Source organism: Macrotis lagotis, chromosome 8 (genome assembly GCF_037893015.1).
Source record: "Macrotis lagotis isolate mMagLag1 chromosome 8, bilby.v1.9.chrom.fasta, whole genome shotgun sequence".
Lineage (NCBI taxonomy): Eukaryota > Metazoa > Chordata > Mammalia > Peramelemorphia > Peramelidae > Macrotis > Macrotis lagotis.
In genome coordinates, this window is record NC_133665.1 from 188579319 (window position 1) to 188606842 (window position 27524).

At 40.2% G+C, this 27524-nt stretch overlaps 1 protein-coding gene across 1 annotated transcript in view; it reads right to left on the bottom strand.

Annotated features, from left to right (window-relative positions):
- Positions 1-9927, bottom strand: part of AMPH (amphiphysin) — a 103321-nt gene extending 93394 nt beyond the window's left edge. The window contains exon 1 of the mRNA XM_074199208.1: positions 9851-9927. The gene's annotated coding sequence lies outside the window, so the exon portion shown is untranslated. The remainder of the gene's footprint in view (positions 1-9850) is intronic.
- Positions 9928-27524: the final 17597 nt, after the last annotated feature.

Here is a 27524-nt window from a genome sequence, read left to right on the forward strand (position 1 = left end):
GAAGAACAGTATATAGTGACCAAGGAGGGGAACCGCACTACATTTCTAATTGTTAAGACATTGTTCCCCTTACATGAAGCAGAAATCCATCTTTGGACTTTTCATCCACTGTTTTTATCCCCTAGAGGTATCATAACTTCTTTTTTTTTCTTTTTTTTTTTTTAGGTTTTTGCAAGACAAATGGGGTTAAGTGGCTTGCCCAAGGCCACACAGCTAGGTAATTATTAAGTGTCTGAGACCGCATTTGAACCCAGGTACTCCTGACTCCAGGGCCAGTGCTTTATCCACTGAGCCACCTAGCTGCCCCCCCCCATCCACTTTTTACTAAGCAAGCCAAGGCCAAGTGTCAAAGTCAAAGTTCAGGTCAAAGTTCACTCGGTTACTCACGGCCAGGGACTGAGGAGGAATATAGCGTTAAGGTTGGCAGCTAGAAGAAATTCTGGACTCTTTGGTCCCTCTATTCAAAGCCTAGACCTCTAAGACGTGATGAAAGAATGGTCCAGAGATACTGCTCCAAGGGTTGACACAATCCCCATATCTGAGGACAGTTGGCTGGTCTGTCTGGACACTTTCTCCTCCTCTCACGAGATGCCTCAGGTGTTGCTCTCTATCTGTCTCTTGCATCTGAGCTGGGCTGTAAGCACACTTCCATTTGCTTGGCAAACATGGGCTGATGGAGAAGTGGCAGCCCCAGGAGTTAGGTACTCATTTTTGGTATTTGCAGAAATTTCTCCCTTTCCAAATACATACAGGAGGAGGATAGAGTTAGGAGCGAAATATCAAATGTCAAATTGGTTTATTTCCCCAGAGTTCAATTAAATTGGACTCAGGCTTAAAATCTGTGTTAACATAATCTCTGGCAATGTTTGAAGTTTGGAAATTATCAAAGAGATGGGGTTTAATGAGCGCATAATAGGGACCTTGCTAACCAATAACTAATGTCCTTATAATTCTGCAATCACTTAGGATCAAAGAATTCTTTAGCTGGTGCGTCTCTGGGCTCTGGAAAGGCAGGCAGTCCCCGGGGATCTGGAGCAGGCCTCACAGTGTGACAAGTTAATAGATCACTGACGAGCTAGAGGACAACAGCCTGTCAAAGGCAAAGTCGACAGGAGCTCTCCCATTTATAATTTTCCTGGCTCACAATGAGTAGCAAGGACAATAGACCCATAAGGACACAGAGAGAAAACATTCAAAGAAAGGTATCATTTATCTTTTGTCCCAGTTTTAATGAATAAGGTACATAAATGAGGAGGGGAAGCAGGAGGAGAAGTGGGATGTCATTTCCTCTGAGAACTGGGGTCAAATTATAATGGGTGACCCTGGCTTCTTGAATACTGGGCCATTTGGTGGTTTTGTAAAGTTTGAAGGGTTTTGGCTCTGGCCTTGGAGACTCTTGATGGCCATGAATCAGCCTGGTTAGTTATGGAGAACCATCATTATTCTCCCTCATACCACCACTTCCCCACAGATGTGGTCTCTACAATCAGAATGGAAGCTCCTAGAGGGCAGGGCCCATTTGGCTTTTGTATGTGTCTTCCTAGCCCTTAGTATAGTGTTTAATAGATGATTCTTATTCATCCATTTATATCCATGACCTTCGATTTCCCTTCTCTCCACCTTTGCACAGTATGTGCCCCACAACTGGAGTGTCCACCATTTCTCTCCTCTGCCTCTTGGAATTTCTAGTTTCCTTCAAAGCAAAGCTCATGTGGCACCTTCCACATGAAGTCTTTCCTGAGGCCCTCCTCCAGCCCTTTCCCCCACCCCTCCCACCCAAGTTATTTTATGTATATTTTACATTCATTTACTTGAATGCAAGTTGTATGGGTAGAATTTAGACTTCTGAATGCTCCAGGCTGGTTTATTTGTGGGGTTTTGCAGCTTGCTTTTGTTTTTGCCATTTTGGAACCTAGCCCAGTCACAGTAGTGACCTAAACATTCTTGCTGAAGGAAATAAATGGGTGAGTTGACCTTACTGTAAGTAAGGATGTGCCCTACAAGGTGGCAGTTCTTCATTGAAGGAGATAGTTGGGGGCATTCCTCAAGAGTTTCTTGTTCAGTCATGCGCTGCACTCCATCTAGGGCCCCTCTGCACTTGACTTCTGGGGGGGGGGGCGGTTATGGGATCCTAAAGAGGCATGGCAACTTTTCAGGTCATTACCAGTCCACACCAAGATTAAGATATTCTAACTCAATATGAAATGTAGGACATTCAATGGGAGCTACCTGGGGAGAGCCAAGCAGGTAAGGAGCAGAATGGAGGAGGGAATCCTTTCAAATGGCAAAATGCTTATAGAACCATCACAAATGAAACACCTAGAGAACTAGAGAGGCCACAAGGTGAATGGGAGCAGCACCACTGAAAGGTAAAATAATTAGGGAGCAGGACAGAGACACATTTACCTAAGTACCTTAAGGTTTGCATGTGTCACCACATTGGATACTCACCAGAACCCTGGGAGAGAGGAGCTATTATTATTTCCATTTTTACAAAGAAATTCAGGTAGGATAAAATGATTTGCCCAGGGTCAGACAATTAAATATTTGAATTCACAACTTTCTGACTCCCAAGTCTAGCCCCCTCTCCACTATGCCACCTATGATGGTTTTAATTAAGAACAGAGAGGTCACACAGGCAGTGAGCACACAAGGCAGGGCTATTTCTTTGTCTTAGTATTCTCATGAGATCATCTTACCATTTTGACAAAATCATGGAAATGGAGGTAAGTTTTCCTGGTGATCAAGGAATATGGGTACAAGAATGTTTAGCACTCTTTGTTGGGCTGAATAAATCCTGTCCTTTAGATTTAGGGTCTGTTAATCTGAATCCTTACCAAGGATCTGGGGTCCCTTTGGGGAAGAGAAAAATTAGTCAGCCATTGATGTGTTCTGGGTTTCCTTGGGTAAGGGAATAAACCAGAAGGATTGTGGAAGATCTCTCTTAAAAATGTTATTCCAATTCCTGTCAAAGTCTAAGATCCAAATGCTGTAGATTACACTGTGTTCTAAATAGAAGACCACAGAACAAGTAGAATTTTTAATCCTTATGTTAATTCAAAGAGGCAAGTGACCTTATCATTTTTTTTCATGAGTTCTACTTCAAAATACCCTTATCCATCTACAGAGGGGTCCATTCTTCAACTGTCAGTCCTATAATGTCTCATTAATTCAAAGGAGAGTATCAAAACTAGAAAAAATAAATAACATTCAATAAATAATAAATTAGTGATTTTAATCAAATCTGACCAATGGGTCTGGTAAACTTGGCTCCAAAAAAAGGGAATCTATAGAACGTTTTTTATTGTTATATCTGAGCTTGTGCTTGAACTCTGAAGGTCTAATCATAGGGTTAAGAACGCTGAGCACGAGCACTGAAAGGTTAATGGTTTTGCCCAAGATCCTATAGCTAAGAGGTATGAATAGCCTAGACCTCCTTACTTTGGGGTTCTCCTCTACCCACTATATTAAGCTGCCTGTCTAGGCTCACTTGTTATCACAAAATTTACAAGAATGAAAGACTCCAGAAACCTGTGTAAAGACCTGAAGATGGGAGACAGGATACCTACAGTGTCTTCTGGGCAGAACAAAGAATAATGGGTAGAAATCCCAAGGCACAGATGGAGGACAGAAAGATCTTCCTAACAATCAGAAGTGTCTCAAAGTGGAATGGACTGCCTGGGGAGGGAGGAGGGAGAGGAATCGTCCCCTTTCTTGAAGGTCTTCAAGTGGAGGTTGGGAGACCACTTGTGGGATAACTGCTACCAGAGATCTGGGTTTGAGAATGGGTTGGACTCAATCTTTGTTGAGGTCCTCTATGACTATGACACTCTTCTGTGGGATTCTCTGTTCTGGCATCCTGTTTTCTCTAATCCTTGGACCCCAATAGGATAATCTTTACCCAGAAATTTGATTTCTTTGACTCTTCATATTCATTACAAAGGTTTTGACTTTACTTTACTTTTCTTTTTTCAGTAGGTGGAGGGAGAATGAGGGAAGGAGAGAAAAAGAAATAGGTATTAACTGAAAAAATAAACTTTAATTTTAAAAATCAGATTTGGTGTGCTCTTTTTCTTTATGCAGACTGATCAAGGGAAAATTCAATCTCAGAGTCAAAATGTTTCATGGAACTGAGCTCATCTGGGTTTTTGCTTTCATGAATTGTATTGTTCCTTTCCTCCTCACTACAGCCCCTCCCCTTGCCCCACAGACATGTCTCCCCCCACACACACACACATTACAGATAGAAGCACAGGCTCCCACAAAGGGTCCATGCTGTGAATACAGTCAAGGCCTCTTTATGTGTCCTTGTGGGTCCTAAGATTTGCTTTCCTGAATTATTGGCCTTCCAGCATTTTCAGAGAACAACTGCACCCAGCGTTGGTCTCCATACATATTTAATTCCAATCTCTGAGACATTAGCAATGGGGCTATATGTGCCTTGCTCTGCCAGTATTTTATAAGATCATTTATTTTCCATTTTTTTGCAAAAGATTTTGAATTCAGTTGCTTGTTAAATTACTTCCCATCCCCTTCCCTCCAAAGGCCACATATCACTACAGAAACAACAGCCTATAGGTTATCACTGGCAAGGAAACCAAGGGAATATAAAATAGTGATTTTTCTAATTAGAACTCCTGAATTTAACCACTTGTTCTTTGAGGACAGAAGACTTACTAATTCATGAGCTGCTGAGAAATATGGTTCCAATTCTCTCACTAGGGTGAGCTGACTGCAATCTCTACAGTGATAGAAAGTTTTTCCATCCATGATTCTTATTAGGATTGGGAGGATAATCAATTCAGCTTAATTTAATGGACATTTATTGAACTCCTAACCAGTTCTTAGGCTATACATTAGAGATATTAATCCATTCCCTTTCTGCTCTCGAGGGACTTACAATCAATTGTGATGGAGATGGAAGTTGGAATGGAAGACAAATATGCAAATAATTATGGTACAAGAGGCAAACCATCTCTGGAGCCAGAACAGAACCCTGGGTAAGATCCCCAGGCCACCCCGCAGTAGATGTCAAAAGAATAAGGACCTTGGATGTTAGGGCTAGCAAAGATCTAAATGCGTGTGACTCACTTGTAACCTCATCCTTCAATTAACACAATTATTAAACACCTATTATCTGTCAACCATTGAGGAAATAAAGACACACATGAAACTATCCCTGCCCTCAAGAGTTACCTTCTACTTTGGAGAAATAACTTGTATATGCACAAGTATATTCAAATTATACACATAATGGATAAAAGATCTTTCTGGGGGAGAAAAACATAAGCAGTATGACAGAAGGAAAGCTTATAAGTAATGGTGACACTGGAGCTGAGCTCTACCATCCAAAGAAGGAAAGGGAAGGAGGAAAACATACATTCCAGTTATAGGATATTCCATTCAAAGTAACAGATGGAAAATAGAGCATCCAGTGTGAGGAAAAGCGAGAAGTCCTGTTGGACTCAGTTCTAGATTGTGTGTGAAAAGGAGGAAAATGCATCAGGTCTGGAAAGGTGAACTGGAACCATCATGATGGTCTTAAAATGAAAAAAAGGGAGTCACTATCAAGCTCTTTATTCATAAAACTTGATGGTGTCCTCGTTATGTCTAGAATCAGAATCACCCCGCCAGCTTAAAGGCCAAAAGCCTCTTCAATCTTGTGCTCTGATTTATCCCCACCAACTTCATTTGTAACCAGACTGGGCTATGACTTATTTTGATTGATGCTTTTTATTTCCAATCATTTTGCTTTTCCATGAGCTGTCTCCCATGCCCTCTTTGATCCAGTAAGACTGGTCTCCCGTATGTTTATCCTCCATCGCCAGAATCTAGGCTTTCCTCTGTTTCTCCCCATGACTGAAATTTCAGCTCATTTCTGCTGCCTGGTTTCCTTGACTTCCTTCAAGTCCTAAATAAAATTCCATCTTCTTTAGGACTGTTTTGTCAATTCGCCTTAATTCTAGTATCTTCCCTCTGTTAATGTTATCCTTTTCGTCCTGTATATAACTTATTGTCTTTTCTCTGTTACTTTATCCTACTCCTCCTATATATATACATATATATAACTTGCTGCCTTCTCTCTGGTAACTCTATTCTGCTCATTCTGTAGATAACTTATTGTCTTTTCTCTGTTAATTTTATCCTATTCATCCTATATAAAACTTGTCTTCTCCCTGTTAGTTTTATCCTGTTCATCCTGCCTTTGCTCTATTAGTTTTCTTTCAATAATCCTATATACATAAGCTTGTTGCCTTCTCTCTGTTAGTTTTATCTTATTCATCATGTATATAGCATTTCTGTACATAGTTGCTTGCATTAGAATTTAACTTCTTGAGTGGGGAATTTTTTTTCACCTTCCTTTTTATCCCAAGTTAAAAAGAGTGTCTGATATGCTTAATATATGAATGTTGATTATCTCCTTCCCAGAAAAAGCCAAATTCTTCACTTTTAAGGAATATATTTTATTTTTAAATACCCTCAAGTCTGCAATTCTAGTTGGAATTTCTGGAAATGGGGTAAAATCTCTGAGAAAGAAAGCATTCAGTTTTTCCTCCATAACACTAAACTATTTCTCGACCCAGAAAAATTAAAATTAAAATACCATCAGTACCACCTTCATTTCCCCCCCACTCTTCACCCTATTTATTTTAAAATTCCTCTAGTAGGCATATTAAGTCCTTATAACCTGTCCCCTTCCTACAATGCCCATCTTCTTACACCTTACACTACTCCCCCATACTCTTTCAACCAGTAACAATGGCCTCATTGCTGTTTTTCCAACAAAACACTCCATCTGTTCATTCAGAGCATTTTCTCTGGCTGTTCCTCATGTCTGGAATTCTCTCCCCCTCATCTCCATCTCTTGGATTCCCTGACAGCCTGCAAGTCCCAGCTAACATTCTAGCTTCTGCAAGAAGCCTGTCTTGGTCTTCCTTAATACCAGTGCCTTCCCTCTGCTGATAGGTTCCAATTTGTTCTATACAACACTCATCTGTGTGTAGCTCCTTTCCTGTTGTCTGCCCCATCAGATTTTGAGCATCACTCCTTGGGGGGTATGGATTATCTTTGCCTTAGCACAGTGCCTGCTATATAACGGATACTTAATAAATAGTTGTTTTGGTTGGGGTTTTTCCATATTGCCTAGAATAAATGCTGAAGAAGAATCACAAAAAGGGAGGAAAAGGTAACCTAACAGGTCACTGGCTAAACTAACTCCATACTTGCCTCACTCCTCAGAGACTACACCAATTGGAGGCTGCCCAGTCAAAATAACCCAAAGCGATACAGGGAAAAGTCACCCTGCATAAGCCATGCCAAATGTTCCTTCTCTTGGAAACAACTAACTTAGTCTGGTATATTCAAAGGTTGGGCTTTTGGATTATCGGGGTATTAAATGTTATTATGCAGGTGTGTTTTATAACAAGAAAAATCCAATTGAGAATAACTGGTTGCCTCTGAGGAAAACACCAAATCTTAGCATGATTACTGGGATAGTTTTAAAAGGGCAGAGTGTAAATCCTCCAGCTGGGTAAGCTGTAAACAAGGGCCTTACTATCCTTCCTCCATTCTTAAGGTCCCCTTTCCATTTTCTCTCCCCCGCCTCAGCATTGGCATAGAGAGGGAGGGAGAAAGAAATCACTGAATTTTAGACCTTCAAGGGAAACTTGGAACTTCCTCAACCCAATCCTACATTTCCAGATAAGAAATTGGATCAAGGAAGGTGAGATTATTTGTCCAAGGCCGTAGAGTGACCAGAAGTGGAACCAGATGTCAAGCACCCTGATTGTCCTTTGGTGAAAGGCAAAAGACATTAAAGTGGGATAGCCTCAGATTCTCTCACTCGGAGGATGAATTTGAATTCAGACCTTCCTGACTCTAGGTCCAGTGTCCTATACCTTGCACCACTGAACTGCAGATTGAGCCTAAAGACTTTCTTCATGAGCCAAGCACCAGTGATCCTTGTTTCAGGAGAGCCGTGGAAATGGAAGTCACAGTTTGAACTCCTTCCTCTTCCCCTGTGGGTGCCTATGTTAGAGGTCACCAGATCCTCAAGAACAGGCATGAAGAGGCCCTTCCATTCCAACAATTGAACCCAAACACCTGGAAATAGAGATGGACTATTCCACAGGCTTAAGTAGCATTGACCGGGTAAGCTTTTCTTGTCGAAAGGGGATACAATGACTTCTTATGATCTGAGACAATCCACCTGGGTTCTCCAAGGAAAGGAAAGGATGAACCATTGGTAAAATGCTCAATTTTGCCACAGCCAATAGACCTGATGAAGACAATCTTTCTCAGATAGTTTTCAAGTTCAAATGTTATCCCTAAGACCTTGGAGTCTGAGTTTTAAGCCGCTCTATTTTGCTGTTTTCCAGGTGCCCACAGTTTCTGAATCTATTATAAACTTTGGATCAGGCTAATATCATCAAAGGACCAACAAAACCAAGTCATGCACTTTCATCCCATCTAACACAGATTTAAAGTACAATTGATGACTTCCAGGTTCCATTTCTCCAATTCACACTCCCCTTATTAAAGTTTTATTATTTATTAACATCAACTCTCAATAGGCCCCTCCCCCAAATCTAGGGAGCCTTATATTATAACACAATCAATGCCCACATTAACTATAAGTGATGGCACAAGCAATACTCTTTACCCATAGCAGCCCACCTCTCTCCTATATCCTCATCCTTTCTCTGCTAGTGGCCTTCCAACCCTCCCAACTCTCTACCATCTTTAACCTAGTCTTCACATTAAAATTTTAAATGGTCATTTCATTTCCCAACCATTATATTTTGTTTTTCTTTTCAAACTTAATTATTTTCTTTTACTTTTTTCCCACGACATGCAAATATAGTTTTCAACATTCATCTATTTGCAAACTTTGGTGTTCCACATTTTTCTACCACCCTCCTTTCCCTTCCCCCCTCCTCCCCATGGCAGTGACCAATCTGATATAGCTTGAACATATAGAATTCTGTTTAACATATTTTTGTATTACTCATGACAACGATTTTCTTTCTCATTTTCAGATCCAGTAAATCTGAATTTGTTTTTGTTTATTGTAATTTAGCCGGCACCTGGCCCCATTGTGCAAAGCAAGTTAAGGTCCAGCCTGCTAGGAGAATACAATTTATAAATGTTATTGAAAGACCCTCTAAAAGAGCCTAATTAGGCTCCAGAAATCTTTTTTTTGGAGGGGGGGTGTGGGATGGAGGATATGGGCTGTTGCCATGTAGATGAGTTACATCTGCTACAGTTGAGCATGGCCACCTACTGAAGGATCTTTTCAACAAGAAACACAAGCTGGCAGCATTTTCTGTAATATTTAGTGGCAGCCAAAGCATATTAAAAAGAACGTCATTCATCTCAGCCTTGTTGGATTTCAATTTTGCAAAAATCCTGAAGTAAATCCTTCCTAAATGAGGGGCCCTCTTCCTGTTCTATTTTTTAGAATTGACCCCAGATTCTATGAAACATTTGCAAAAGATGTGCCCACTATCCTGGCACCTGTAGGAACCTAGCCTCCCTCTCTTATGAATGCATTCTTTCCACTTCGGTGTCTTTTACCTTTCATCATAATCAGAGCAACAGGTCAACTGAGCTGTGAGGCAGGAAGGAGCAGCCACTCGGAGGCTGGATTTGAACTCAGGTTTTCCTGACTCTAAGTCCATTGTCCTACACATTGAACCACTGTATTACAGATTGAGTCTAAAGAATTTGGTCATGAGCCTAGCATGAGTGAGCTTCATTTCAGGAAAGGAGAGGGAATGGATGCCATAGTTTGGACTCCTTCATTCTCCCTTGACTGCACCTATGGTAGAGGTCAAGCCCTAGGACTCACCTCTTGTCGTTTGAAGTTCTGCACATACTCCTCAAACTGCTCATCTTTTGTTTCATCAGCTTTGCCGAGTTTCTGGAGGACCTGGTACACAAAGAAAACAAAATGTCATTTAAATATTTTTAAGGAATACAAATCATTTCAGTCTCAGTCTTATTACAAGAGAACTTCTCTGAAAGATCCTCCTCTCTCGGAACCAGAATTTTGTTTGTATGTTTGCAAATAGCTTTCATATAGTTTTATATGTTTCCTAGGTAGCGAAGACCAAATAAAAGGTAGGCAACCATTCTGAGATGAGTTCATGTGTGCTTAGCCAGGATGGTCTTTGGAAGACAGAGAGAATCGTGGCTGGGGCCAAAATTGAAGACTTGGGAAATATTAGAATAATTTGCCATTTCCTTCCCAGATCATTTTTGCAGAAGAGAAAACTGAGGCAAACCAGATTAAGTGACTTGTCCAGGGTCCCACAGCTAGAAAGTATCTGAAGTCAGATTTGAACTAATGAAGTTGAGTCTTCCTGACTCCATGCCCCGCACTCAAGCACTGTGAATCTAGCTTTCCAAGTGTGTCTTAAGAGCAGCCTTAACAGGCATATATGATAAGGAAAAAAAGTAAGACAGTCTAGAAGCCAGAAAGATGGATAACCAACCAAAAGTTCAAAAGCTGCAATTGTATGCAGGCCATAAGAAGAATGGTGGAATAGTTGTTAGAGAAATGATTCTGGACTCAGGAAGATCTGGGTTCAAATTCTACCTTAATCTGATATATTTCTGCACAAGTTAAAGTCACTTAACTTCTCAGTCTCACTTTGGAAAATGGGAAGAATTATAGTACTTCCCTCACAAGAACAAATGAGATATTGTAGGTGCTTGTAAATCTTGAAACACTATGTAAATCTCAACTATCATTGCCATTACTTCTATTATTAGAGAAATCAGCAGAAGGTCTCCTGGCCCTTGCGGGAATAGCCTTTGGAGGGATAATTGGAGGACACAGACTTGTCAAATGTACAGATGGCAGAACAGTCCTCACTAATGAAGTGAGAGATTCATTTGAGTATCCAAGTTTTGGAGTTTGATTGCAAGCCAGGCACATGAATACTACTTGCCTGAAAACCACATTCCCCAATTCTTTTTTTTTTAATTTAATTTTAATTTAAGGCAATGAGGGTAAGTGACTTGCCCAAGGTCACAAAGCTAGGTCATTATTAAGGGTCTAAGACTGAATTTGAACTCAGGTCCTCCTGATTCCAGGGTCAGTGCTCTATCCACTGCACCACTTAGCTGCCCCCACATTCCCCAATTCTTAAAGGAGCCTAAAAGTTCAGATGGGAAAGACTTTGAGTTTCTCAGACTCAGCAGTAAGGTAGACCTATTTGCCAATGGTTTCTCACTAAATCCTAAAAATGCATTAAATTTTTGCAAGCCAGAATCACCTGTTAAAAGGAGGAAAAGAGAGGGCTAGTTTGACATCAGGAAATTGCAAAGTATTTCTGTTGATTCCAAAGCTACCCCAGAAAGCAAAAGTTCATCTTTTCAATATTAACACTTTATCACTGGTGCTATAGGTGACTCACACAGTGAGGCTTCACACACACACACGTGCGCACATGCACACGCACACACACACACACACACGCACACACACACACACACACACACACACACACACACACACACAGTGAGGAATCAAACAGCAGTGTTTCCAAAGAATTCTTCAAGATGCATATTCTGAGGACTAGCTATGGTAGGAGTGAGCAGGCTGCAACGTGAAACCAAGGAGGAACTCCAAAGAAGAACAGAGATATAGGATGATATCCAGAAATCGTGTCACAGAAAGAGAAGGGGGTTGGCCAGGTGGTGAGAGCAAGGGATGAGAGGCGGGCAGCCAGAGTGTTCTGTTGGCACTTGTACAATACTAGGAGATATTGAAGAAGGCCTCCAGCCTGCTCTATGTGCTTCCTTTGGTAAAGTTTGGGGGAAGCCAGGGCAAGGGACTTACAGTATGAGCAGAGACAAGGGAAGAAATGTTTCATTTGGGAGCATCCCAAATGAATAACATTACTAAGTGTCCATTGGAGAAAGATTTGGCCATGTCCTCATTTGAGCAATGAGCAATGTCTATGGAATAGGTTCCTAGGGATTGTGAACTTTCAGATAGAACCCAGCTGAGCTTCAGGGGGGGGCGCATTATAGCCTTTCCATTGCTAAATTTATGACACCCATCATGATACCTATCACATAATATCCAATCAGGAAAGAATTTAATTCAGGAAGAATCTAGGGGCTTCCTGGTCATTTAAAGTGGTCCAATAAATACAGAGGTACCAGACAGATAAGAGGAGGACCAAACTCTGAAATCATGATGTCATTTTAAATGACATACAGCCACACAGATTAACAGAGTGAAATTTGGAAGGAGTCCTGAGCTCACCTAGAATCCCCTCCCCCCAGACTGATTATCAAGCCTTAGCTTGAACTCATCCAGGGAGATATGTTGAGGCCCGCTGACTTTTGTGGCAGTCCCTTCCATTTTGAGACAGTTTCCATTCTTAGTAAGTATTCCCATATAAATGAGTCCTGATCAGTCTCTTAAGACTTCCACCTATTGCTCCTTCTTCTGGCCCCTGGGGACAAGTATAGCAAGGTGAATTCTTCTTTCACTGGTCAGCCCAGCACATTCTTGAAGTCAGTGTTCATGCCCTCACCGTCTTTTCTTCTTCCAGTTAAATCCTTCCATTTTCCCCAGATAATCATCCCATTGCACAGACTTAAAACTCTTCACCATCTTGGTCAACTTTGTGACCTTGGTCAAGTTACTTGACTTCCATGGGCACTTTACACAGTGCCTGGCAGGGATTCTGTGGGTGTTTTCCATATCAATATTTGCATACATATATCCACATATGTAGATGTGTTTTCCTTTCCCCATATCAATATTTACATAGATACATCCATTGTCTATAAGTATATATCCATGTATGGGGTATGTATGCCTATACATTACCTATTTTTAGATATAGATATTTTAATTTGGGGTTAGAATCTGTGATTATCACAGAAGTCTCAGTGAAGAAACTCCCAACAATAGAGCAGGTCTTTGACTGATCTAGAACCAATGGTCTTGGACTCACGGACAGGTGAAAGGTTAATGACTTGCTCAAGGTCACACAGTCAGTATGAATCAGAATACAAACTCATCTACTTTTTCAATATTTCAATAATTCCTGATTAACTTGACATATAGTTTGTCATTCTCTGTATTGGCACATAGTAGTCGTTTACTAAATACTTGTTGGATGCTTGCTTGATTGGCATGTAAGCCCTCCACTAGTGGAAAGGATGCAACTCCTCTTATCTTAGCATATGGTCTTTGAGTGTTGTTCTAGTAGGAACAAACCCTACACCCAACCATGGGGCTAGGAGCCCCTCCAAGCCTAGTGGGGTGGGCCACTTTCTTGAAGACATCTGATTCTAATCTGGTTTCTACTCTGTCCCCCAGGAGATGGTGAGCTACTTGAGAACAAGGATTATTGAGTTTTCGCATTGTGTTCTCAGCACAGAATATGGCCCCTAGATGCTTCCTGAATTAAATTTTTTTCTGATTGGACATTATGTGATAGGTATCATGATGGGTGTCATAAATTCAGCAATGGAAAGGCTGGAAGGTGCCCCCCCAAGCTCAGTCATCTTTGGAAATGTCATAGCTAATGGGTGACACCCTTCTGCTGTTTGAATAGGAGAAATATCAATTCACATAGAATGAAGAATGCTTTTTGGCCAGACAAAGAGATCAAAGAGGAGAAGAATGGGATAAATAGCCTTTTGGAATCTATGGAGATAATTTTTAGACTCCACAATTTTCCAGAAACAAAAGTCCATCTTCTTAATGCCAATATTCTTTCAATGATGTTCAATGATTTGGGGTGAAGAAGTTCCCAATCTCTGAAGGATTAAAATTCTCGATCACCCAAAGGGCAATGAAAAACAGCATGGTAGACATCAACAGACTATTGCATAGTATCAAAGAATAAATGTAAGGAAAATGGACTGAAAGGTATCAAAAAAGAGATGATTGTGTAAGAGACAGAATGAACAACAGAAGGAATGCTGGGTTTGGAGTCTGGGAATCTGGGTTAGAATCCTGGCTTTGCCACTCATTACCTGTGTCACCATAGCTAAGTGAATTCACCTCTCTGGGGGATATGACTTCCTTATTCAATCAGCCACAGCTGCTTTCCCTTTGCCTATAGGGTCAAACGAAGACTCCTCCGTATAGCTGTTAAAGCCCTGTGCAACCTGACCCTAACCTATGATTTTAGCTGCCATAGATCTATTTCCCTTGCTCACACTCATCAATCTAGACAATCTGGACTTTTCTCGGCTGCTCACAAGTGATACTCCATGTCTCATCTGTGTATCTTTTCACTTGTTGTCCCCTAGACCTATCAGGCATGCCTTCCTTACCTCTGCCTCACAGGGTCCCTCTTTTCCTTGAAGGCAAAGCTTTGACATCTTCTGCACAGAGCCCCTCAACTACTAGCGCCTTCCTTTCCAAATGGTCTTAGATTTAACAGCTTTGTATATATATAAAATGTTTGTATTTATTCATGTCATATTTATGCTGTATATCTATTTATTTAAAAACAATTGTCTTCCTCATTGGAATGCACGCTATTGTAAGAGAAATTGTTTATTTCTTGCATCCCAAGTCCCTTCTTAAAACATACTAGTTCATCGATTTATTGGAGGAAATGCAGGAAGAAATGCTGAGACCACATCTCCATTCAAATTCCTAGCTAGTAAACATAAGCTTGTAGGATTCTTTTAATTAGGTTATATCAAAATCAATTAAAACTCACATAAAAGATTCACACAAATATTCCAACACTTGGGTCAGTTTCATCTCATAAAGCCAGAACATTTTTAAAAGAGAATTTTTTTGAGGAGGGAATGATTCTACGATTTTATTTCTCATGTTATTTATTGCATTATACTGTTTCAATTAAAAGTTTTGCTATTGTATTTTAAGTTCCTGGAATGGAGAGTACGACTGTATTTTGTACAATTGCAAATATTCCCCACACCCTTCACTGAACCCAGGTAGTGAATGGTTTCAAAATCTGAGTGGGACTCCCTGTTACATTGGGTTCTGCTCAAGTATATAACTTGTCAAGACATTAAAAGAGAATTCTTTAAAACCCAACAGGTTCCTGTTGAAGGAGTTGTGAAATGATTCAACAATTCTGTAGACCAATTTGGAACTAAATCAAATGGGCTGTACAACTATGCCTACCCTTTGACCTAGCAATGACACAACCAGGTCTATATTCCAGAAGAGATGAAAACAGCGAGGGAAAGGACCTATATGTAGGGTTTTGGGGTTTTTTTTTTGCAAGGCAATGGGGTTAAATGACTTGCCCAAGGCCACACAGCTGGGTAATTATTAAGGGTCTGAGGCCACATTTGAACTCAGGTACTCCTGACTCCAGGGTCAGTGCTCTATTCACTGCACCACCTAGCTGCCCCAGGACCTATATTTATAGCAGCTTTTTTTTTGGTCCAAGGAACTGGAAACTGAGGGGATGTCCATCAGTTGGGGAACAGCTAAACAAATAGTGGTTTAATTACGACGGAATGCTATTCTGCTATAAGAAATGAACAAGATGCTCTCAGTAAAATCTGGAAAGACTTAGCAATGGTGAATATACTCTATAAAAAAATAAAAGTAATACTGTAGAATGATCAGTTGTGATTGACAACCTTTTCCCAGAAATGCTGTGACCCAAGACAACTCTGAAGGACTTAAAATAAGAAGTGCTCTCTATCCCCAAAGACATATTTTTGATGATGTCTGAACACAGATCAAAGCATACTTTTTTTAAACTACATTTCTCTTGAGATTTCTCTTTTTTTGGAGGTGGTGAAGGAGCTTTGTTTACCTTCTCAACATGCCTTTTATGGTGCTGTTTTGATTGACTATACATTTTTTTTAGTTTTTTGGAAATGGGATTGGAAAATGGGGTTAAGTGGCTTGCCCAGGCCACACAGCTAGGTAATTATTAAGTGTCTGAGACCGGATTTGAACCCAGGTACTCCTGACTCCAAGGCTGGTGCTTTATCCACTGTGCCACTTAGCTGCCCCTTGACTATACATTTTTAACCTGTAACAAACCTGTAACAATGAAGGGGAGTAGGGTGAAAAGAAGGGAGAGAACTCACAACTTAAAGGTTTAAAATGAATAGTAAAACTCATTTTTACATCTAACTGGGGAATATAGTTAAATTAATTTTTTAAAATGACAAGTTCTATTGTCCCATTTCACAGGAAGAGATAAAAAATATTAAGAGAATAAAGGGTAATCCCCAGATTTCTAATCAGTAATCTTTTATCTTTTTTACAAAAAAAAACTTCACCTTCTCAAGAAGAAAAAAATATTGTTCTTTTCTGGAACTATGGAGTGATGGGTGGGGGAAGGAAAGGAGGAAGGCATGCCTGGAATAAGAGACATATGAGAGGGGAAGAGTTGAAATGGCAAACAATTGGGAGCAACTAAGCAGAATGTCTAATGAGATGGTAATGGGGAACTTTAGAAGCACCTGGAAAGAATTAAAAGAAGAGACCAAGCAGAAACTGAAAACCAAGACAAGTGAAAAGATGGTAAGAGGGAAAGGCATTCTTCACAGTCCTCAGGGAGTTCAAGCCATTAGAACTATGGGGAACAAAATATACAAAATGTACGTCAAGGAATTTAAAGAATCAATAACTGTGAATTGTTGAAACATCATGGAGAATGGGATGAGTGAATTTTCAAACAAAGAACCTGGCATCTATACAATAAAGACCAGAGAACTTGGCTTTCATTGCTGGAAAAATTCTATTCATTTCATTGCTGGAATATATTCATTTCATTGCTGGAAAAATATTTCAAAGGATGGTTGGTGAGTATTTTGAAAGGGAGGCAATGATCATCAAGAATGTATCATGTTGGGGGAAGCTAAGTGTGCACTGGATAGAGCACTGCCTTGGAGTCAGTTTGACACTAACTAGTTGTGTGACTTTGGGCAAGTCACTTAGTCCTGATTGCCTTGCATCTAGAGCTGTCTGCAGTCATCCTGATTCCTCTCTGGTCACTGGATCCATATGGCTCTAGAGGAGAAAGGGAGACTGGTGACTTAGCCCAGCAACTCCCTCACTCAAATCCAATACCTCACCTCCTGAATGTCATGGTGGTCTTCAAGAATGAAGGACAAACATCATTGTCATCATTTCTTCTCTTTGACAGAGTAACTAGCCTCATAGATCAAAGATAAACCAGCATACCTAAAAGGCAGTGGAACATGTGACCAAGTTGTTTGCACTATTCTTGTGGACAAGACAGGGAGCTATGAGTTAGATGATAAGATAGCTTGGGAGATCCAAAAGTGATTGAATGACCCCCCCGCCCCAAATAGTCCCTAATGGGACAATAGCATCTTGAAAGGACACTCTGCTGAAGTGTCCTAGTAATCACTCCTTAGTTCTTTGCTGTTCAACATTCTAATCAAATTTTGAGTAAATATATACATAAGCTAGATCATCACAGTAGCTAAAGTGTTGGCTCTGGAGTCAGGGAGACTTGAGTTCAATCCTGCTACAGACAATTAGTTGTATGATTCTATTTGCAAGCCATTTAAGCCTGTCTTTGTCTCAGTCTCCTCATCCATAAAAAGGTTGAAGAAAAGTCACTCACCTCCCAGGATTATTGCACTAAGGGCAAAATGAGATAGTGCATTGTACAATGCCCGACACGTGGTAGGCACTATAAATACCAGGTGGTGGTAATGGTGGTGGTGGTAGCAGCTTTAGTTGAGAGAGTCTGGATCCAAATCTCTACTGGTTAGAAAAGTGAGTCAAATCTAACAAAAATAAAATGTAATAGTGATAGAAATAGATGCAATGTAAATGGAAACCTAGGTTTAGAAAATCACACCCAAACAGCAATATTGGGGTGATGATCAACCTTGATGGACTTGCTCATTCTATCAGTGCAACAATCAGGGACAATTTGGGGGTATCTGCAATGGAGAATATCATCTGTATCCAGAGAAAGAACTATGGAGTTTAAACAAAGACCAAAGACTATTACCTTTACTTTTTACAAAACATTATCTTATTATGTAATTTTGTTAGCTCTTATATTTTATTTTTTTTCCTAAGGATATGGTTTCTTTCTCAACATTTTCAATTTTGATCAATGTATAGCATGGAAACAATGCAAAGACTATTAGACTGACTTCTGTGGGGGTGGGAGTGAGGGAGGGAAGCAAGATTAGGGAGAAAATTGTAAATTTAAAAAAAATTTAAAAAAGATGTAGGATCCATTGGCTAAACATTGTAAAATGGATGCCAACTGAAGACAAATGGGAGTTTTCAAAAAATACATATAGACAAATAATTTCAATGAGGAGGAAGAAAGGAAAAAACTGTACAAAAGATCAATGTGGAGCTAGATACAAAGGGAATATAATGTATAACTTAGATTTAAGAGGACAGAAGCAAGGATCAGTAACAGTTGGAGTATGAAATGGTGGCAAGGTCTTTTAAGAGTATTAAAGGCTCATGCCCAGAATGAACTTAAACTGATGTGGAAGGGCATTAAAGAAAAGAAAAGTATCAAAGAAGGCATGGGCACAGACTGGTGGCAATGGTATAATCAAAATAGGCAACTTTGAGAAGGCAGAGTGAGAGGCAGCATGGAACTGCAAATAGAGTGCTGGATTTACTGTTAGGAAGAACTATATTCAGATCAATCCTTGGCTACTTATCAGTCCTTTGGTCAAGAGAAAATTGCTGAGCCTTTGTTTATTTCCCTGAAAAATGGGCATGAAAATAATAACTCTGGTATCTGCCTCACAGGAAACTGAAAAGAGATCATGTTAACTTTGCAAATGGTAAAATAGTATACAAATGATGCTACCTGTTATTATTTCTAACTTCTTAGTTTTGCTTCTGTTTTCTTAGTCAAAGAAAATGAAATTTGGACTAAAAAAAAAGAAAAATATACTAATACAGAGTTGAAATCAAAGTTAGGGAAAATAGGGCATCTAATGCCCTTTATGATTTTAATTACCTAACCAATACATCTCAGGGCACTTGGAGGAATTGGGCACCATAGGTGTTAAGCAATTACCAATGATCTTTGAAAGAACATAATGGGAAATAATTGTAACCTGAAAGACAAGAGCTATCAATAAAACAAAACAAAAAAAGAAAATTAATAGAAATGGAAAAAAAGGTCCTGGAAAATGAGAGAGGTGCCCCAAGACTGGAGAAGGGCATATATTCTGAGTTCTAAAACAGAAAGCTAGACAACTATCTATGACCTGTAGGCCAGTGAGTTTAATTTCCGTTACTGCCAAAAGTCAAGAAGATATTATTAGCTTGCAATATATTTTTAGATACAAACGTTTAGAAGAAGAAACAGTGATCACAAAAAGCCAGCATGGCTTCATCACAAACAGATTGGGCCAGAATGACCTTATTTCCTCTTTCCTCCTGCATAACAAAACTGTCAGCTCAGAGAAATTCCATGGATATAACTTATCTAAGTTTTTGCAAAGCATTTGACACAATCTCTCATGTGATGCCTGTGAACAAGATAAAAAGATGTGAGCTCATCCATACTGCAGATAAGTGGATTTGAAAGTGACTGTACAAATGGATCCAAGTGGCTCAATGTCATTGAGGAGACAGGTCTCCACTGGAATATGCTAGAGGTTCATGTGCTGTAACAATTTCATCAGTGAAATAGATGAAAACTCAAGGAATAGTTACTCATAGGACTGCTGCCCTAATTCTGTCCCTATACAAGGTTTCCAAAAAACTTTATTCGTAAAATATACAGGTTTCCAAAGAACTTTATTCATAACTCATTACCCATCCCCACAAGTACAGGTAGGTTCTATTATTTACTCCCATTTTACAGATGAGAAAACTGAGGCCAAGTGAGTTTAAATGTTGCCCCGGGTCAAAAACCAGTAAATAACTAAGGAATAATTCAAATTAAGATTTTCCTGATTCCAAGTCCAGCACCCCATCAATTACATCACTTAGTTGGCTAAAACTTAGACAATTTACAGATGATAAACTGAAAATCATAGCTATTGTATTCTATAGCATAGTTTAAGATAAAATGAGATTTCAACGGGCCAAGTCTGATAAGATGAAACTCAGTGGGGAATAAGATAAAATCTAAGACTTAGGTTTTAAAAAAATCAATTTAAAGTGTGAAATATGGGGAAAACATGATTATTATTCATATAATCTTCAAGTTTAGTGGGATTAAAATATGACGTGGCAGGGAAAGAGCTAATGAGATCTTAGGTCAGTCAGTCCACAAACATTTTTATGTTTTATTTATGTTTTATTTATCAAGTACTGGGAAGAACTGTATTAAGGGCTAGAGAGGTAAGAAATACCAAAACTTGATCCCAGCTCTTAAGGATCTCAGTTGAATGAGGAAGCCAACATGTCAAATATCATGTATATAGCAAATATAAACTGTGCAAAGAGGGAAGCCATTTGCTCTGTGGGGCAGGAAAGGATTAGGAAAAGTTTTCTGCAGAAGGCAGAATTTGAGCAGGGTACTGAACGAAACCAACAAAGTCAGGAGATGGAAGTGAAGATGGAGAGCACTTTGGACATAGGGGACAGTGAGTATAAAGACATTTGTGATGGGATGATATCTGAGAATCAACTAGAAGGCCAGAGTCACTGAATCATGAAATAAATGGAGGGGAGGAAAGTATAAGAAGACTAAAAAGTGAGAGGGACAGATTGAGAAGATATTTAAATGCGAGCTAGAGAATTTTATTTTTAATCCTGAAGATAATAGGGAGCCACAGGTGTTTATCGTACATGGGAGCACACTTTAGTAAAAATCACTTTAGCATCTGAGAAGATGGACTAGATTGATAGTAGTAATGTAGAATGACCAATTGGTAGGTCACAGCAATGGTCCAGGAATGATGTGATGAGGGAATGAATTAGTGCAGCAACTCTGTGACTAGGCAGAAGGGATATGAGTGATATTGTGAAGGTAGAAACAATAACTCTTAACAACAGATGGGATGTATGAATTGAGTATAAGTGAACAATTGATGTAGGAAAGGAGGAAACAGGAACGGTACCCTTGACAATAATAGGAAAGTTTGGAACAGGGGAAGGTTTGAGGGGAAAAAATTCTAAGTTACATTTTTAGATAAGTTGAGTTTGAGATGCTTATTGGAAATTCAGTTCAAGTTGCCAGCAAGGCAAGAGACCAAGAGCTGAGAATTAGGATTGGATATAAAGATTTGAGAATTATTTTATAAATGTGACCATTGAACTTATAGAGGTTAATGAGATCATTAAGTGTTATGGTATTAAAGAGGTCCTAAGACCTCTAAGAAGGGGGAACACCCACGGCAAATGAAGTCATCTTGATAAAGACCCAACAAAGAAGACAGAATGAAAAGATCCAACAAATAGAACTTTGTTGTTGTTCAGTCATGTCCAATTTACACTTAGGGTTTTCTTGGTCAAAATATCAGAGTGAGTTGCAATTTCTTTCTCTAGCTCATTTCACAGATGAAGAACTGAGGCAATCAGGGTTAAATGACTTGCTCGGGGTCACACAACTGGTCAATATCTTAGGCTGGATTTGAACTCATGAAGATGAATCTTCCTGATTCCAAGTCCAGTGATCTCTCCATTATGGTGCCACCGAGTTGCCCAAGGAGAACCTTAGGCTACATTCAAAGAGGCCTAGTGTGCCAGACATAAGGAACTTGGAAACACATTGTACTTTTCCCTGATCAGAAGGTCTCAGAAATGCCGTATCCATTCTGAGCACAATTTAAGAAATGTGGACAAGATAGAGAACCCGGGAAAGTCATATAGAATTATGGGACCTTAATTCCATCTTAAAGGAAACTGCTTGAAGATCTGGGGATGCTTAGTCTGGAGAAGAGTAGATCTAAGTGGGTAACACACTCCACATACTTAAAGGACACATGTGAAAAGTGGAAAGATTTCATTTGCTCTGTTTGGGCTCAGAGGACAGAACCAGGAGATGGACACTGAAATTCCAACGTGGAATCACTCACTCAACAGAGCTGTTGCTAAATGAACTTTTAAATGGAACCCTTGGGATAACCCAAGGTTTTCTGCATTTTTTCTCCTCCCCTTTGCTGCTTCGCCAAAGGCCACATTTCATCTGTGAAGAGACATGTAGGTCAGCAGGAGGGGCCATTGCAGCAGGAGGGCCATCCCTCCAACCAGAAGGGCAAGCAATGCTGCAGTCCATTCCCCAGCACACCCCACAGAGAGCTGAGTGAGGACAGATTGGCTCAGGCCAAGGAGAATTGGGCTTTTGTTCAATTCAGTCTCCTTGCACATGAGCCTCAGGATTGTGATGAGCACTGGGGATTTTCTCTCCTAAACTTTGTATCCCGGTGATGGTTTCATTCAGTGTCCTCTGAACAAAATAATAGCAAATTAGCAAGTAATAACACCAAGAATGATAAGAACTGACATTTATATATCGATCCAAAATTTTCAGCTTTACAGACTATCTCCCAATAACCCTTCAAGGTGAGGGCTGCAGCAATTTCTGTTCCCCTTTATAACAAAGGACTGAGAGTTACAGAGGGTGTCAGGGAGCATTGACTGCAAGTTCTCATTTTACAGATGAGAAAACTGCCATTCAGTGAGATGGAGGACCCACACATGGTTGTTCCAGCAGAAAGTGGCAGAACCATGATTCAAAATCAAGGCATGGGACCCCAAGAGCTGAAGGCTCTTCTAAACCCTTGACTTCAGGCCAATCCCCTTCTTTAAATGAAGCTCCCATTCCAGGATGGTTAATAATTCGCTTTAGATCACACAGGTAGTAAGTGACTGGGCCAAGGTTCTAACCCAGTCTTTTTGAATACAAGTCTGTTTTTTTCTATTATGTCACAGCTTCAGCTGTTCTAAAGAGCATCTGAACATATTTACCTGTGATTCTAGCAAGGTCTTCTGGGAGAGGTAGCCTCATATGATAGAAAAACGTGCTAAATTTGAAGTCAGAGAATGTGAGTTAAAAATCCTGGCTACATAACTATAGACAACTCACTTCCCCTCTGGGCCTCAGTTTCCTCATTTGTAAAATGAAGGTGTTAGATGATGTGCCTCTGATGTTGCTCCCAACTCTTAACCTATGAGTCCATGATCTTAATTGTTTAATAAATGGCCAAAGAATTGAACTCAATTGAATTGCAGTATAACATCAGGTGGGCAGAACTGGAAAGTAGAAAAATGCTGAGTGCTCCTGCAGTCCTGTGACCTTCGCCAGGTCACACTTTCAGCATACCTTGCTCCCTTGGTAAAATAGTGACTAATAATATCTCCCTTCTACCTACCTCCTGGAAGCAACATAAGGAGTAGGGGGAAGGGAGGCATCTGCAAATAGCTTAAAGAACCTTCGGGAAAAAAAATCTTCCAAACACCCTGCCCGGTATTGGCATCAAAAATAGAACAGGCACTTTAAATGGCCTCCTGAGTCCACTTTTAAGACAATTCAATCTGGCCCAATATTAGGGTCCACCAAGATCAGAAGTCTCAGAACAGACCAGCAGCATCCACATCCCACGCCAGCCATCTCATCAGACACTTCCATCTTTGATCCTATTGTTCCCAAATGAACTGCATTGAGTAATATTTCTATAATTCTATAATTTCTATATTTTCATAATTCACTAATAATATTTCTATAGTTCTATGAGGTTTGAAAAGCATTTTAGAGGGGCATCTAGGAAAAGCAGTAGCTAGAGCACCAGCCCTGTGGTCAGGAAAATCTGAGTTCAAATCCAGCCTCAGATACTTAATTTCCAAGCTGTATGTCCTTGGGCAAGTCACTTAAGCCCACTGCTTTGTCAAATAAAAGAAAGAAAGAAAAACACTTTACATATAATATCTCTTTGGATACTCACAAGAACCAGGTCAAGGAGGGACTATTTTATGGATGAGAAAACTGAGGCCCAGGAGATGGAATTTTGCCCAAGATGACATAGCCAATAAGAATCAGAAGTGGAATCCCAACTCAGGTGGGACATGAAAGGAAAGAAGGAGGAGAGAATGAATAAGAGTAATTTTTTGAGAAAGGGTATTTTAGGAAACATCTTTAGGAGTTTTCACTGGTGTTAGAAAGATGGTAAGAATCAATCTATCCCAACCTTTCATTTTACAGATGGGGAAATTAAGGTAAAGAAAGTTTAAGTAGGATCACACATAAGGTCATAGATCTAGAAAGGATCTCATAAGTCATGTAACCCAACCTCCTTACTATACAGATCAAGAAACTGAGGCCCAGAGATGCTAATTGATTTACAAGGCACACATAGGACCATATATTTAGAGTTGGCAAGTGGCTTCAGAGGTCACCTAACATAGCTCCCTCCCAATATTACAAAGATAGTAAGTGATGGAGTCAGGATTTGAACCCAGATCTTCTGACTTCAGATGTTCTATCTATGGCATTGGACTTAGACTTCAGCACTTTAACAAACTTCTCATGACTGAGGAAGAGGCTAATACTTTCTATCACTCACATCCTAGAATAATTGTTCATTTTCCAAAATTGAAAATCTTCCCACCTATTTTTCCCTCTGAATGGATTGAATGAATTTGTATCTCAAGTTTTCCAGATAAGGCTTCATGAGTTCTTGTCATATATGTGATAAAGGGGGTTCCCTGTTTGAGTCCAAGTTGAGTCCATAGTCCCTGGGGTCCCTTATGACTCAGGGATTCTTTCTTCACTCCTTTGAGGTTGCAAGCATAAACTTCTTGGTCCCCACACAAAGTGGGGGATGTGGTTGGTTGGTCCTGAGATAAATTCCCAAGACCATGGAGAGGAGGTTTTGCAGGATCACCTAGTACCCTCACCCAGGTGCCATCTCCAGGTTTAATAATGTAGAGGAGAGAGGAAGAGAGAATCGCTAATTTGTAGTTATCTCCCAATTTCTGGGGTAGTCTAGGAAGAATCTTAAGAGCTTCAGGAAGAGAACTGCAGCAGACACTCAAGGAGCCAGCCTCCCTCTGACCCTGGTAACAAGGGCTCCAGCAGTAAGGGGTGGGGGGACAGCACAGGCCAGGCTATTGCTTTCCTGCCCCTATTGCTTTCCTGGGATTGCCAGGGGGACTGTAGCAAAGCCTAATATCACAATACTTGGGCTTTCTATAAAGTAGATTGGTGGGGAGGGAAGGTGGCTTATATTCAGACCAATAGAATTCATCACCTGATCTTTCCAACAGGTCTAGGAAGTCAAGAGAGCAGGAAGGGGAAGCTTTATTTAACAGATTTTGAAAGTCTGTCAGATGAAAGAAGGATGAGATATTGGTTTTGCTTGACCCCAGAGGACAGAACAAGGTGCCTTAGATAATGAGAACTGACCTATGTGGAAGGGGCAGTCTTGGGGGGGGGGAAGAGAGGGAGGAAGGCAGGGAGAGAAGGATACAGGGAAGGCCAGGAGGGAAGGAAGGAGGGTAGGAGGAGAGAGGGATCTTTTTCCATGATAACTTTTGCTTTTCTTAAAGACTAGATGAGCACTTGTCAAGTATCGTGATGCGGTATGTGAAACACTGAACCTGGAGTCTAAAAGACCTGAGTTCAAATTCTGTTTCAGATTTACTAACTCTGTGATTTTGACCAAGTCACAGCTTCTTGCTTCAGTTTCCTGATCCATAAAATGAGGATAAAAATAGCACCTACTACCCACGGTTATTACGAGGATAAAATAGCATAGCCCATATAAAGCATTTTGCAAACTTAAGGAGCTATGTAAATGGGAGCTATAGTTAACACTGTGGAGAAGATTCCTATTCAGCTGCGGATTGAAATAGACCCTATTAAAGATCTCATCCAACCTCCCACTTCCCATCCTCCCCAAGCTAGTGAGGTTCTTGTTATTGGCCCTGTAACCTGCCCCATCTTCTTTCCATCTCATGCTTAGGAACAATATTGAATTCAATACCATCATTACTCCTGGAAAGAGAATGCCAGTTGGCTTGACCTCTGGCTCCAAAGGGATCTAAATATTCTTTCCCTGGCTACCACTCCTCTATAATTATGGTCACACCTTATTAGAATATTAATATTGAGGGCAAGGACATATATGTGTGTCTGTCTATTTATCTATCATCTATCTATCTATTCATCTATCTATCCATCTGTCTATCCATCTATCTATCCATCCAACTAGTGCTTAGCACATTGTCTTTAATTCATGCTTTTCATTTAGCAATGAGGGATGAAGGGACTTGCAAATTGCAAGTTCTCTTTGGTTGGTTGTAAGGATGGAGAGCACTTGGAGGAAGTGCCCAGTCCAGTGTGGGGGTTCTCTGTTGATTGCTAATATCATGTTCTCATTTACAATGTCTTCCATTAATAGTTTCTTGAACCATTAAAAATCATCCTAAATGTGTTCATGTTGAAAACTTTTAGTGAATCACCTGATGTTGAAGTTCCTGTGGTGGAAACCTGGTCTGAAACCAGGTCTATATCATGTGGTTTTTGATGTTGATTCAGGCTTAGCAACTTTTTCCACTGGGGATTTCAGGCAAGCTGCTCTCTCCTTATCTCTTTGGAGAAACACTATGTCACTGAGGCTGGGTTTGGTTCTGGACACTTGTCTGTTAGCTGAGCTTGAAATTTAGGTGAAATTCCCACCTAAGGTAGTTTGTCTTTCTGTCTCGGTGCTCTATTAGAGGTATGCCTCATACATGCTTATGAATTAGCTATGAAGAAAAGAAAATGAAGACAGAAACCAAAGCACTGGAGGTCATGGTATTAGAGATGCTTCCCCCCCACTCCGGTCTTTGACTTTCCATATACAGTTCCAATATGACTTCTCTTAATTCCAAAGTCATTACTCTTTCTATCACATCCCTTCTCCTCTCAAGACCACAGACCAGGATGTGGTGAACAAGGCAACAAAGCTAGGAGAATAAAGGTGCTTTTCTCCCTAGTCTTCCCAGCCAAATGGATCATAGAATCATATAGCTAAAGCTGAAAAGGACCTTAAAAGTCCAATCCCCTCATTTTGCAGAAGAGAAAAATGAGACTCAGTGAGATAAAAGGAGTTTCCCATGATCATGGAGGGTAATAAGCATCACAATAAGATTGGAACTCAGGCTTCCTAATTTCAGATCTAGTTCTCTCTCCATCATATTAAGCTACCTCTATAGCCAGGGAATGAAAGGATGTTTCAATGCAGTCAGGGATAGGGTTCTCACCCCAAGTGGCCCTGTTCACTTTCCCTTTTCATTAAACATACTTAGCTCTAATAAAAGCTTCAACGTTGGGCAGAGAAGGTTCTATACAGTCTGCTCTGTAAAGCCCAATTTTCCCTAACCTTTCCATTATATTCATCTAATGACTTCATGGGCATTCATCCTGGAGGCTTAAAATAAAAATTAAAACTCAGCATCACCAGGAAAATATATGCTATAATGCCACAGTCTTTGGCTCTCACCAAAGTGCAGAAATGAATGTTGGCCAATCCCACCCAGGGATGGCCACTCACAGCAAAAGGGTTTTGAATGGGCTGCCTTTGCTCTGACCCTAAGAATGTAATGTGCAGAATTTCCTATCAGGGCTGTGTTTTTGTCAAGCTGG